This window comes from Sus scrofa, chromosome 12 (genome assembly GCF_054392235.1).
Source record: "Sus scrofa isolate SSC_HxYL_T2T_F1_AM1 chromosome 12, Sscrofa_HxYL_maternal_Yorkshire_Landrace_v2.0, whole genome shotgun sequence".
NCBI lineage: Eukaryota > Metazoa > Chordata > Mammalia > Artiodactyla > Suidae > Sus > Sus scrofa.
In genome coordinates, this window is record NC_139394.1 from 21985880 (window position 1) to 21999277 (window position 13398).

A 13398-nucleotide genomic window follows, 5' to 3' on the forward strand; every position below is an offset into this window, starting at 1 on the left:
AACACCACAGCTCACGGCAATGCCGGATCCTTAACCCACTGAGCAAGGCCAGGGATCAAACCCTCAACCTCATGGTCCCTAGTTGGATTTGTTAACCACTGAGCCATGACGGGAACTCCCCCCACACCCTTTCCCTCACCCTCTGGCTAAAAAAAGAAGCAGCCAAGGGAGCTCCCATTGTGGCTCAGCGGTAATGTACTGGACTGGTATCCATGAAGATACAGGTTCAATTTCTGGCCTTGCTCAGTGGGTTAAGGATCCAGCATTGCTATGAGCTGTAGCGTAGGTCGCAGACAGAGCTAGGATCTGGCGTTGCTGTGGCTGGGCTATAGGTCTGCAGCTACAGCTCCGATTGGATCCCTCTGATCCTTAGCCTGGGAACTTCCGTATGCTGTGAATATGGCCCTAAAAAGACAAGAAAAAAAAAAAAAAAAGCAGCTAACTTCCATTGGGGTCAGCTCTCCCTAATCATCGGGGGCATCCCGCTGTGCCAGCAGCATCTCTTAGCTCTCTTCTCACTTTGTCTCTGTGTCTGGAAATTCTTTTCTGACCTGTGCTAGGACCATGACAATCTCACGAAGGAATCAAAGTAACATAGCCAAATAAGGAACCATATATTCCCTAACTTACTTCTTAGAAAAGGCACCACTGAAGTGGGCTTAAGGGATAGGGCCCTGAGCTGCTTGGATTCAAAATAATTTCTACCTCTCTCTACTTGTGTGTTCTTGAGAATGTTATCTAACTGTTCTGTCCCTTGATTTCATTACCTGTAAAACAGGGATAATGATGATGATACCTACTTCAGAGGGTTGTTGTTGAGCTTGGAGAGACAGCAGTGGGTGACAGCTTGAAGTGAGATCTTAATTCTCTGCTCAGGAATTGAACCTGGGCAGCCTGGCTGGAAACCAGGAATCCTAGCCACTAGACTAAGCTAATGGTTAAAAGCAGAATTGCCCTGATTCTTGCCCCCTGTTGAAAGCAAAAATGTTTCAAGGAGGCAAAGACTGTAAAAATAGGTGTCAAGTGTATCGTCAGAAACACAGTACAGCATGTGGGAGAGCACACGGGGGATGAGTCTACTTAAGGCAGAAGCAAAGCAGTACCACACACCCAAAGGAGTAGGGGTGTGGGCCTCCCCCCTGAATGAGAAGCGTGCCACGGAGGTGATTCAATCACTTACATGGGACAGTTCTGGGTTTTTGCCTCCTCGGGCCGATTATCTTCCTTTATCTTTTACACCTGATGAGACCCAGGCCTCTCCCCCAATCTGCATGCACACCTTTAGGCCGAGATGGATTCCAAAGCAAAGCATGGTGGGAAGGTTATCTACACGCATTACAGCCTGGCACCCCCTCCCCTTCGGACCCAGAGACGTCACTCTGCACGTGTGTGGTTGGGCGTCTCCCAGATGCTGTGGAGGGGGTGTCATGACCTCTTGGAGTTTTGTCCAAGCAGGGCTCAGGCCCCTCTTTTGATCCTGTCATTGCCATTGTTTAACAGTCACAGAAGACAAGTACCAGTTATTTCCCTTGCGCCTGTTGTTATTTCTACCTTGAAGTACAGATCGGTGGCTGGTTGCAAATGTTTGTCCCGGAGCCCACCATCTCCTGCCTCAAGAAGTATACATGTGAGGCTGGTTGTCCCTCTCTCTTGCTTTGGGAAGTGCAAATAAGAGGCTAGTTGCAAATGTCCAGCCTGGAGCCCATCTACCTCCTGCCTCATTGTGAGGATTAAATATCCAATCTATGTACTTTGAAAAGTACCTGGTTCATATTTAAGCCCTCAACAAACGTAGCTATATCAAAAGGTACTTCCAGTCATATAATAAATAAGCACTAAGAATGTAACGAACAACTTGATAAGATTAACGCTGCTCTATGTTATATATGAAAATGAAGAGAGTACATCCCAAGAACTCTCATCACAAAAATTTTTTCTTCTGTTTTAAAAATTCTATATATGAGATGATGGATGTTCACTAAATTTACTGTGATCATCACTTCATGATGTATGTAAGTCAAATCATTAAGCTGCACAACTTAAACTTATATAGTACTGTAGGTCAATTATATCTCAATACAACTGGAAGAAAAAATAAAAATGATTGGGAGTTCCTGCTGTGGCGCAGCAGGTTAAGGATTTGGTGCTGTCTCTGCAGTGGCTTAGGTCACTGCAGAAGTGCAGATTCAATCCCCAGCCCGGTGCAGTGGGTTAATGATCCAGCATTGCGCAGTTAGGGTGTACGTCAAAGCTGTGACTTGAATTCAATCCTTGGTCTGGGAAATTCCATATGCCATGAGTGCAGCAAAAAAATAAAATAAAATAAAAAAATAAATAAATAAATAAATAAATAAACGTAGCTATATGATGAAGAAATTAAAATGTAAAAATTAAGTTCATGATATCAGAGAACTTTAAAGACACAGGAGAGCTTAGAAATGATCAAGTCCCTGCCAAGTTTCCCCAAAAGGGACTAAGGCCTCAATGGATGAAGGGTTGACTCCGAGTCAGCCCTGGAACTCAGAAGGAAAGAGGAAATCTTATCAATCCTTTTAAAGCTGAATGGTGGAGTTCCCATTGTGGCTCAGTGGTTAATGAATCTGACTAGGAACCATGAGGTTGCTAGTTCCATCCCTGGCCTCGCTCAGTGGGTTAAGGATCTGGCATTGCCATGAGCTGCGGTGTAGGTTGCAGATGCGGTTTGGATCTGGCATTGCTGTGGCTGTGGTGAAGGCCGGTGGGTATAGCTCCAATTAGACCCCTAGCCTGGGAACCTTCATATGCCGTGGGTATGGCCCTAGAAAAGACAAGAAGACAAAAAAAAAAAAAAAACAAAAAAGCTGAATGGTAATTCTCCCTACTTTAGGATAAGGCTCAGGCAATGGACTGAATAAATCAGCCAAAGATAACAGACTCCTTCAGGAGAAAAATGACCTAATTCCAATGAATGCACTGCCAACATGGCAAGACTACAAAGAGCACAGAGAAAGCATAGCTCCTGATCCTATTCTTTGTGATGCTCATGCCCGGAGGAAAACAGCGCCCAGCAAGGCCAACGTGTTCCTGCTTAGGGAGGAGGCACAACATGGCAAGGTCACTAACATGTTCAAACCAGTGTCTAAGGTAGGATGTAGCTGGAAGCTCTCCAGAAAGGGAAGAAGAATGTGACTGCCTTGGTTCATCAGGGCCTCTTACCTGCTTGATATAAAGAGGGGTATATTTACACATAGCAATTTTTAAGTTATCTAGAAGATTTAGGAACTTTAAAGCATGATTAAAAGTATGTAGGTATCAGTGACATCTTTTTTTTTATTAAAATACAGTTGATTTACATGTTGTGCCAGGTAAAGTCTTAACATTTATACACTAATTTTTCTAATTCTTTAATCCCCACCTATAAATCTACACATAGAATCTCTGACAACTAGCCTTTTCCTCTATAATTTAATGCTCTGCACTAGGCCATTGAAACTAAAGATGGGACAACAACTGGGGAGTTGTCATCTTAATGTGAGAAAGGAAACACTCTTCCTTCCTTCTCTTCTCTGAGCTCTGTTCTGCACAAGTGTGTGGGTGATCTCTGAGACCATCCTCAGGTTCAACAATTTGTCAGGAGGACTCCCAGAACTCAGAAAAGCTGTTGTATTCATGGTTATGGTTTATTACAGTGAAAGGATATCGATTAAAATCAGCAAAGGCAAAAGGTGCATAGGAGAGACCAGGAAACATAAGCTTCCAGTTGTCTTTTCACAGTGCAATTCTACAAAGAGCCTTATTTCTCCCAAAAATGAGGTATGACGTGTGTAGTATTGCCAACAAGGGAAGCTCACCCAAACCTTAGTGCTATGGGTTTCTATTGAGGGTTTGTTCTATAGGCATGGAGCACCCATGTATTTAACCCTAGTTACTGAGTCACCGTAGTTACTTAGGCTTATTCAACCTTCAGTCCTTCAGAGGTAACTGATACACTGTAGCTCAAGGACCCACCATGAATCACATTGTTAGCATAAACTATCTGCATCCACAAAGACACTTTCATCTGCCAGGATGCACTAAGGCTTAGTGGTTACCTCCCAGGAGATGGGTAAGGGCCAGACTTTTCTTTGGAACATGCAGGGTCTGTGCATCCCAGTCCTTCTGGGTTAACTCTTCACTACACAAGTGGATCTCACAGCAGGGCCCCACTCTGCTTCAGCACACTCGCCCCCATAACTCCTACCCTTGGACCACCAGGGTGGATTAGCACTCCACACTCAAGACCTCCATGTCCCGTGGATGTCCAGGCTCCATAGTCACCTGTAGCTCATGGGGAAGTGTATCTTTCCTTCAGGTGAGTTCTCTCTTAGTGTCCTTCCTTAGAAATCCCTGCCCATCTGCCAGTGCATAGAGCCAAACCCAATCATGGAGAAGACTGAGTAGCCCCTCAGCCCCTACGTAAAACAGAAAATAAAAACAGTTATCCCTGGGAGATCCCTCTGTGACACAATGGGATCAGCAGTGTCTCTGGTGCCCTGGGATATAGGTTCGATCCCCAGCCCAGCATAGTGGGTTAAGGATCTGGTGTTGCCACAGCTGTGGCTTAGGTCACAACTATAGCTTGGATCTGATACCTGTCCTGGGAAGTCCATGCGCTGCATGGCAGCCAAAGAAGAAGAAGAAGAAGAAGAAAAAACAAACAAACAGCTACCCCTGGCTGAACCTAAATTTCCACTCAGGACCAGAGGCATTTGATTATGTTTGGAAGCTCTGACTATGTAGGAGGGTAGGTTTGTGTGTATGTGAAGAATAACTGCATCAAGGCAAGTTTAAGAAAAACTGACATTCATTGCAATATCTTTCCAGGCAGAAATGGGAAATTCAATCAATACAAAGACATGTTTCAGACACATCAGAAAACATTATTTTTTAACCTATTGCTGCAATTAAGTTTCTGGGCCTAGAAATGCAAGAAGAAAGAATGCATAAATGGGTATTCCCCTAAGTCTGACATAAAATTCATCTTCCAGGCATAAAACTCACTCCTCCCTTCCTTCCCACCTTTAATATTGATTTCTCCTGAAGACAGAATTCAAGGAAATAAACACTGGCATCACAATTCATTGGTGATTATACTTTACATTTATAGATTGCATTAAAATTTTAATATACAGATACAATAAAAAAAAATTTTTGACACTGCTCACACCATGCAAAAGTTCCCAGGCCAGGGATTGAACCCACGCTACAGCAGGGACATGAGCTGCTGCAGTGACAATGCTGCATCTTTAACCCACGCCACCACAAGTTGGGGGTCAGGGACCCCCTCAGTGAGGGTAACAGCCTAGAGGAGGTGTGTTAGCCCTGCCCTTGCTTTGATGCAATAAATTATGCGTTGGGCAGAGTCAAGAGACCCCCCGGAGTTCCCACTGTGGCGCAGTGGAAACGAATCTGACAAGTATACATGAGGATGCCAGTTCATTTCCTGGCCTCGCTCACTGGGTTGGGGATCCAGTGCTGCCGTGAGCTGTGGCGTAGGTTGAAGACACGGCTTGGATCCGGAGTTGCTGTGGCTGTGGTGTAGGCCAGCAGCTGCAGCTCTGATTCTACCCCAAGCCTGGAAACTTCCATATGCTATGCGAGTAGCCCAAAAAGCAAAAAAAAAAAAAAAAAAAAAAAGAGAGAGAGAGAGAGACACCCAGGTTCTAACCCTGGTTCTTGCACCAATGAATTGTATTACAGAAAGGAAAACATAACTTCTGAGCTTCGGTTTCTTTCTCTGCAAAATATCCTGACTGCCTCTCACAATTCTAACTATTATTTACTTATACACTAATACATCCACTGACAGGGTTGAAAATGGCAAAAGTGACACAGAAATTCAAGCATGAATACACAAGAGAGAGACAAGAAAATGAGGTCTTACATAAAGGGGCAACAAGTCTTCAATCTGATGAGTCATTAGAACCAAGTTTTGAAAAGTGACCCTTGATGCAGAGTAGGGGTGGTAGTGTAGGGGTGAGTACAGGTTTCTGTGGCGAGAAGCACTCCTACAGGTAAGGCCATGTCAGGATATAATAACTGGGATCTGCAACAGTGGGCTTCTCCCAGGCGAAGAGCATCCCATCTGGAGTCCCCGTTACCAGAACACAGTATAAACAAGCTGCTGATTGGAAAAACCACATTCAACAGAGATTTGGTCCAGCCTGAGATTCCAGCAAAAGCCATCCGGTAATTGAAGAATTGATAAGTCAATCAAGAAACCTACACACCTCAACCTCTTTCTTTCTTTTTTTTTTTTCCCCTTTGTTTTTTAGGGCCACACCATGACATATGGAAGTTCCAGGCTAGGGGTCGAATCAGAGCTGTAAGCTGCCAGCCACAGCCAAAGCCACAGCAACACGGGATCCAAGCTGCGTCTTTGACCTATACCACAGTTCACATCCATGCCAGATCCTTAACCCACTGAGCGAGGCCAGGAATCGAACCCATGTGCTCAGGGATACTAGTCAGATTCATTTCCCCCGTGCCATGACAGGAACTTCTCAGTCTCTTTGTTATAGGTAATAATTCTGTGGGATTTTTAAAGTAAAAAATAATGCATCACAATATATACATAATCTTGATTTCTATGTTTTAGGTAACTGCTGCTAATGATCAAAATCCCAGGACTAATTTTTTTGGCTGCACCTGTGGCATGCAGAATTTCCCAAGCCAGGGATCCACCTCAAGCCACAGCTGTGACAATGCTGGATCCTTAACCCACTGAGCCACCAAGTAACTTCCCGAACTATTTTTAAATGAGCAAGGACAAAATGATAACTAACTACCTCAATTTTGCAATAAAGACATAAGCAGCCTTCAGTTCAAAAGGGAGTTGTATTCCAAGAGTTGTTTATGATTATTTCTATTTCACAATTTTCACACCTGCCACATGTCACATATTACTCCTTGTCCTTTACAGTCATAACTTCTTTTTTGTGTGTGTCTTTTTTTTCGAGGGCCGCACCCACAGCATGTGGAGGTTCCCAGGCTAGGGGTCTAATCAGAGCTGTAGCCACCGGCCTACGCCAGAGCCACAGCAACGCAGGATCTGAGCCGCTTCTGCAACCTACACCACAGCTCACAGCAACACCAGATCCTTAACCCACTGAGCGAGGCCAGGGATCCCACAATCTCTAAGCCAAATCTGACTGTGGCTTAGTCAGATTTGTTAACCACTAAGCCACAACAGGAACTCCATAACTTCTTTAATCCTCACAATAACTCAATGAAGTGTCCTTATTTTACACATGAGAAAATACCAAGGCACAGAGATGTTCAGTAACTTTTTCAATGTCACACAGCTGGTAAACAATGAGAAAACAACTAGGGAGCTAGAAGAGCAAAAATGTAGCTCCTGGATTATTTAGGCACCATCCCATGCTGACATTTGGGAACATGAATATATTTTCTTGCAGAGACAGTGTTAGAAATAGCTATAAAATCCCACACTAGCTAATTTTAAACACATGCATCAGAGCTGAAATTCTGTAGATGACTCAGTGTACTATCTCTGGTTCCCAGCACAGTATCTGTCAGAGTAAGTGCTCAATCAATGCTTGTTGAATTTAATATAGAAAGGACACTCCACTAACAACATGAACATTCTAGAACGACTTGGAGAGCCCAACAGCAGGAACAGAGGTGTTCTCTCCAGCATCACCCACCGTGGTCCCAGCAGCTTGACGGCGGAAAGGAATTTGGGCAAATGGGCCTTATGGAGGTGGCACAAGTCTTTGGCAGCAGGAGACAGATGGGGTCTTGGTTTTAGCAACGGGACCACAGCTCAGAGATTCAGCAGCAAAACTAGGGAGAGAATTTGGATTTCTACAGCTGGGTAGCAGGATATGACTGCAAGTCTGTGACCGAAGGTGGTATGAAGTACATAGTGGGAGGACAAGGTGCACGGATAGGACCAAGCTACAGGGAAACTGGGTCTCTAACTAGGGCAGCTGTGGGTAAGTAAGGGAAGATGACAAATAAGCCATCGGCAACCGAGAGTCTACAACTAGGTCAACCACTGAGACAGTAAATAAGCTCTGTTGTTTCCTGTTGTTTTTTTTTTTTAAGTAAATAGCTTTTCTGACACTTACTCAATATTGTGAAAATATTATAAGAGAAGACTTGTTGTGATCGTATAAATAAAATGCAACAAAAATTGTACACAAGTTCTTTAAGATCAGAGACTTGTCAATTTTATTCCCAAGATCTAGCACAGTGTTTTCTGCAAGATGCTCAATTAATAATTGATAAGAATTGACTTATTACTAGTGTATAAAATATAAACTAATAATATGATAGAATGATAGAGCAATAAAATAGTAAGATAAATAATAGAAAGATAAATTATAGAATTATAAATAGGAAATAGAATAGAATAATTGATCAATATAATAACAAATTGAATAACAAATAATAGATTAATAAGTGAATAGAGCCATAACTGAATAGAATAAGAGGTGAATGGTAAATGAATGAAGTAATAGCAGCAATTATTAACTATTATATTCATCATAAACAATACAATGAATTAGAAATAATCATATTACCTTGTTAAACAACATATAAAGTAAGCAATTAAGAAAGTAGGCATGAAATGTATCCTTTCCCAAGAATAAATTATTATGAAGGTATCAAAATTCCCATCTATAATTTAAAGAATCCTCTCATATTTGATAACATTTAGGACACAACTGCAGAGAAAATTAGAATACGGGATTAAAGGTAAAAATGAAGGAGTAAAGAATGAACACACACATAACATTCAATCCCAAAAGAAGCAAGGAAGAAAGAAAGAGAAAAACACAGGAGAGAAGAGACAGTAAGAAAAATAACAGTGGGAATACAGCAAGAAGACACTGATAAGGCCAAATATACATTTAACTGGAGTGAGAAAATAGGTCAGAAGAAAGATGTAATGAGATAATGGCTCAAAACTTTCCAAAAACTGGTGAAGGACTTAAATTCACAGTTTCAGGAATCCCAACAAATCCCAGGCAAGACAAATAAAAAGAAATCTATCCCTATCACCTTACAGAGATTTTCAATCCATGTTACACACCTGCCTTGCCTGGGAAGTTTCCTTTAGCCCCTCTGAGTCTCCGTTTTTAAATACAAACTACAACCTACTCCATAGGAATGGTAAAAAGATTAAATGAAATAACATGGAAAGCGAAAAAAAAAATCTCATGGTATAAAAAATCTTCATAGGAAGACATGACTTCAGTTAATTCAAACAGATATTTTGGGTCCAACTTCCTCCTCAGACACAAAACCAAAATCTACAGAGCAATGTAATGGAGAATATTCTTTATCATATGAGTAAATAAATTAAAATGCAGATGGCTTGGAGCTTTATTTAAGCAATACCATTAAGTACTATGAGAGCTTAATGAAATCATCACTCTGAGTCTTAAATTTTTAATTCTAAAAGAAATGAATTGGTTTAAATTATTATACTTTCTTCATCCCCTTCTAAGTGTTAGAGAATTATTCAAAACTTGCCTAAAGTCTTTGGACTAGAGAGCAGAAAGAAGGCATATCATTTAATAGAAAAATATCTTGGAAATATTCTTACTTGAACCAATTTTTAACCACTTTCCAAAAGCACTGGTATCAACATGGGGCTTATCTACAGAACAAAATGGAGGTCAACCACCCAGCTGATGTCTTGAAAACCGACAAGTGCTGACCTATAAATGAATATGGAAACTGAACCCAACCGAACAGAGGGATTTATCACCAAACAGAATCATGCCTCTATGCTTTTCTTCCACACCTTCAAAACAAGCATTTTCTTCAAGGTTCATTTTAACAAAAAGAATCAGAGAAAATATAAGTACGGTTTTTTTCTGTTTTAATTTACTTAAAAAACCCTTTAGGAGTTCCCATAGTGGCGCAGCAGAAACGAATCCGACGAGGAACCATAAGGTTGTGGGTTCCATCCTGGCCTTGCTCAGTGGGTTAAGGACCCTGCGATGTCGTGAGCTGTGGTGTAGGTCACACTGCTCCGATCCTGTGTTGCTGTGGCTGTGGTGTAGGCCAGCAGCTGTCGATCCGATTCGACCCCTAGCCTGGGAACCTCTATATGCCACGGGAGCGGCCCTAGAAAGACAAAAAGACAAAAAAATAAAAGTAAAAACCCTTTAAACCTTAATAGAATGTGGTGAAAACCCACTCCAACAGCGAGGGGAATCCCTGCAGCTAGCCAGCCTAAGCAACTCCAGATTTGGGCTGTGCAAATTAAATCTTGCCCTATCTGCAGTTTGGCGCCACCTGCTGGCAGCCGTATTCTCTGTCTAAAATTAAGAGAGAATTCTGGGACCAGCTGACTTCCCAAGAAAGATGCCTTTCCAAGAATCTGCAGCCTGTTTAGGTGGCCAGATTCATCCTCAGCTTCCCCATTCCCAAAACTCCCCTTTAACCACTGCTCCCCAGCCCTGACTGTCCACCTGCTCTATCTCCCCTCCTCATCCCAGAAGATAGGAGCTTAAGCCCACCTTCTTGGGAGCCAGGGGCCATTCACTTTGTATCTAAATTTTCAGCAATGTACCAGGGTTCATTGTACTTGTCATATCGCCTGTTCAAGGACTGATGTCCCCAGTATATAAAGTTATGAACAAATCGATAAATAAGAGTTAACCATATCAATCAGAAATGGATACATGATACATATAAGCAATTCATAAAGTGTGGATGGCCAACGAACATTCAAAAGTGCCCAGTGCCCAATGTCTCCGGTATTCAAAGAAAGGCATAAAACAGGTCCACAGGTATTGTTTAATGATAATACCCATTTTATCGAGAGTAGAGGGAAAAGACACTAATACATTGATGGATGGAATGTAAATTGGCAAAAATCTCATAAAATTTTAGGAACAGGTATCAAAAACTTTATAAAAAGAATGCATTGGAGTTCCTGCTGTGGTACAGAGGGTTAATAATCCAACTGCAGCGGCTCTGGTTGCTGTAGAGGCACAGGTTCAATCCCTGGCCCGGTGCCGGGGGTTAAAAGATTCTGCGTTACTGCAGCTTTGGCTCCGATGCAGTCCTGGCCCGGGAATTTCCATATGCCTCCAGTATAGCCATTAAAAAAGAAAAGAAAAGAAAAGACTATATCCTTAGAGCCAGCAACTCCATTTCTAGAAATTTATTCTTGAATAATCAGTTATTTATTATATGCCCATTCTTCCCAGAAGTGTTTTATCATAGTGCAAAATTAAGCGTAATGAAATATCCAACAATGAAGAATCAACGGACTGTTAGAAAACATCCATCAAAGTCCCTCAGAAGAGTGTCATGTGACCATGAGGAATGTTCAAGGTCATGTATTGATCTGAAGAGATGTCAACCATCAATTGAGAAATGAAAAGTAGAAATCCAAGACAATACAGTCTGATCTATTTTTGTAAGGAAAATAATTGTATAAAATTATATACATGCTTATTAAAAGGGAACAGGAGTTCCTGCTGTGGTGTAGCTGGTTAAGGATCCAGTGTTGTCTCTGCAGCAGCAGCTTAGGTCTGATACCCAGCCTGGTGCAGTAGGTTAAGGATCCAGTGTTGCCACGGCTGTGGCATAGGTCACAGCTGCAACTTGGATTTGATCCCTGGCCAGGGGACTTCCACATGCTGCAGGTGCAGCCGAAAAAAAAATTTTTTTTGAAACAATATACGCTAACAGCGACTATTCATGGGTAGTGGAAATATGGGTGATGTTTATTCCTGCTACATGTTTATATACACTTTCTAAATTTTCTGAAATAAATACATACTTCTAGTAAGATTTTTAAATCTTTGAAGAAAAACCATCTGTATGTTTAGATGCTTTCACAACGAATATGTTCCTTTTTTTTAATTTTTAAGAAAACAATAAAAGAGTTGGCATACCCGTCATGGCTCAGTGGTTAACGAATCCGACTAGGAACCATGAGGTTGTGGGTTTGATCCCTGGCCTCGCTCAATGGGTTAAGGATCCAGTGTTGCCGTGAGCTCTGGTGTAGGTCGCAGATGCGGCTCGGACCCCGAGTTGCTGTGGCTGTGGCGTAGGCCAGCGGCTACAGCTCCGATTAGACCCCTAGCCTGAGAACCTCCATATGCCGCGGCAGTGGCCCTAGAAAAGACAAAAATACAGAAATAAATAAATACAAGAGTAGTCAAATGGTAAGTAACGTGGTAGAAACTTTAAGGACAATTAAGAAAGAAGAAATGTGTGGGGAGGAGGAGAAGCTGGTAGATTAGTAGGAGTTGGTGGGTGGGGCAAGAAAAACGTTCTAGAAGAGACAGGACTTGAAAGGTGGCAAAATGTAGATACATGGAAAGAAGAGAACAGGACAGAGTTTGGGTCCCAGGCTCCAGGACTAATCACGTCCAAGTGCTTCTAGAAATACCCAGTCTCCTAGAGTGAAGAGGTCACAGGTCAGTACATATACATCATCCATTAGCCCTTTTTTAGAAATACTTGTGTCCACTCTGCACCCAGAAGGGCAACGATAGGCCCTGGACTTGCTGAAGAAGGCCACTGTGGGAAGGATGCTAGGCTCACGAGGTACCCTGCAATCCAGGATTCCCACACACCTGGTTTCTCCGTCTCCCTCCAGGGCACAGGTATCAGAGGAGAATAATCGCTTGCTGGGACCTGTTCCTCACTCATCTGATCAAGCCCCATATCAGAGCTGAATCTTACTCCTTTTCTCTCTTCCTAGAAAGATCTGGCTTCTTAGCCAGCATTCCCATGGATTCCCTCCACACAATAGTAACCATAAAGGGTGGCTCCCTAGACCCGAACCCCACAGCCAACCCTCTCAAGCCTGGCCCAGATCTATAGACTTTCTATTCAGGCCTGTCTTATCCTGTGAGCCTGTCCCATCTGAGGCCACAGCTCTGCAATGGTTTCTTGACAGCCCTGTTCTCCTGGTGCCAGCATGTTCTCCTCATCTCCCAGCATGCCTCGGGGCCAGTGCAGGTAGACTGTCCGCCTGACCCTGCCCCAGTCCCTGTGCCTGGGATGAGCCTTGGAGGGACTGGTTCTGATGAGCACAGAGATTCACTCATGGCAAATAATAATTTGGCAAAGTACTCGAAAGATCCCAAGTGTGTTCCATTAACTTGTACGTGGTATTCTTTTATAACAATTTTAACCCTTCCTGTACCCACACTCATGTCTCCTTTCCCGTTTCTAATCTTGTACATCTTGAATCTCTCTTTTCTTTAACCAGGCTCACAAAGAGGTGAGCTATTTTAATGGTGTCTTTAAAGAACCAGTTTTTGAGCATCTGTATGTATGTGTTATTTTTTTTCTTTTTCTTTTTTTTTTTTTTATGGCCACACCTGCAGCATATGGAAGTTCCCAGGCTAGGGGTGGAAGCAGAGCTACAGCAGA

General features: G+C 42.5%; 1 long non-coding RNA gene across 3 annotated transcripts in view; it reads right to left on the reverse strand.

Moving 5' to 3' along the window:
• LOC106505430 (uncharacterized) overlaps nucleotides 1–13398 on the reverse strand; it is a 101039-nt gene that overhangs the window by 26806 nt on the left and 60835 nt on the right. The window lies entirely within an intron of this gene.